Source organism: Chrysochloris asiatica, unplaced genomic scaffold, assembly GCF_000296735.1.
Source record: "Chrysochloris asiatica unplaced genomic scaffold, ChrAsi1.0 scaffold00329, whole genome shotgun sequence".
In the NCBI taxonomy this organism is placed as follows: Eukaryota; Metazoa; Chordata; class Mammalia; order Afrosoricida; family Chrysochloridae; genus Chrysochloris; species Chrysochloris asiatica.
Genome location: NW_006408847.1, coordinates 1,103,175 through 1,104,564, shown reverse-complemented (window position 1 = coordinate 1,104,564; position 1,390 = coordinate 1,103,175). Strand labels below are relative to the sequence as shown.

The 1,390-nt window shown below is 43.4% G+C and overlaps 1 pseudogene; it reads right to left on the bottom strand.

Annotated features, from left to right (window-relative positions):
• Positions 1-402: 402 nt before the first annotated feature.
• Positions 403-1,146, bottom strand: LOC102840932 (annotated as a pseudogene).
• Between the last annotated feature and the right edge of the window lie 244 nt (positions 1,147-1,390).

Genomic DNA, 1,390 nt, shown 5'->3' with positions numbered 1-1,390 from the left:
ACACTGATAAGCTATGTCAGCAATTTTAACAATTTAGAAAATATGCTACTGACCTTCTTTCACCACCAAGGCGAGTAAAGCAGAAGGAAAAGGGAGGGGGGGAAAAGGTTAAAATACCTAAGTGTGAGGATTAAACCCTCAAATGGCTCTTGAAAGTTTTGTGTCAAAGGGATCATTTTTCATATTCAATGAAAAAACATTTAGGAGAAAAAGGGCAGTAGGAAGTCACCTCCATTTTGTTAGCTTCACAGACATGGAAACCAGTTTGTTAGTAGACCTTCCCACACTGAAAGAGTTCTTTTCAGTGTAGGCAGAGCACGGTTTCTTGGTGGTTCTGTACAATTCCTCAGTATGCCTTTCCTGCTGCTCATTAACTTTGATGAAAGAAGGGGAACATCCATATTACAACTCATCTTCAAGATGCTTCTCTCTGAAGGCATCACCTGTCAGCCTCTCCTGAGCTTCCTTCATTCCCTGAACAACTTGCTCGGCATTGATGTAGAAATACGTATAGCTGGAGTTTCCACTCTCATTGATGATTTCCAGACGCACCTTGATACCAGGATCCAGGAAAAGGATTCATGGACTGTAACCCCCATCTCTGCTGAAATCTTCATCCTTTGGTTCCTCTTCATCCTCAAGATTTACCATAACAAAATTATGGGAAAGTTCTGAAATTTCTGTAGATTCTGAAAATTTGTGCTTTAAAGCTTTGTAAGCTCTGCACCAGGATTTATGGATAATCACCATCAGGGGTAATCCACTGGCAGCAGCGTCTCTCTTTCTGTCTTCTAGTGTCCTCCAATGAATGTGATCGCCAAAACCTTTTCCAAGCCCAATATGTCCATAAGAAGAGGTGACGAGGAGCAGGAAACCGAAGCCCAGCAAACAGGTGGCCCCGAGATGAGACCGCAGCTCTATGGTAGTAGGTGCACTGGGCCACCAGACTGAGAGGACACAGGTCAGAATCTTAGCCGAAAGTCCGCTCGATGCCCAAGCGTGTTTCCTACGTGGCTTTTTTTTTTTTTTTTTTTCTTTTCCTACGTGGCTATTTTTGACCTTCAAATATGGCAACACACCTTGGTTAATAGGTGGGTTAGGAGGCCCTGTACTAGTTCCCTGAAGATGAAACTTCCTTTGGGACATCATCTGTGAGTGGAAAAGAAGCTGATAACAGAGATAATTGATGTTGTTGTTGTTATTAAGTACCGTGGAGTCGGTTCCAACGCATAGTGACCCTGCACAAGGTTTCCAAGGCTGTAAATCTTTATGGGAGCAGAAAGCCTCATCTTTCTTCCGGGGAACGGCTGGTAGTTTCGAACTGCCGACCTTGAAGTTAGTAGCCCAATTCGTAACCACTAAGTTACCAGAGCTCCTAGATAATTGATAG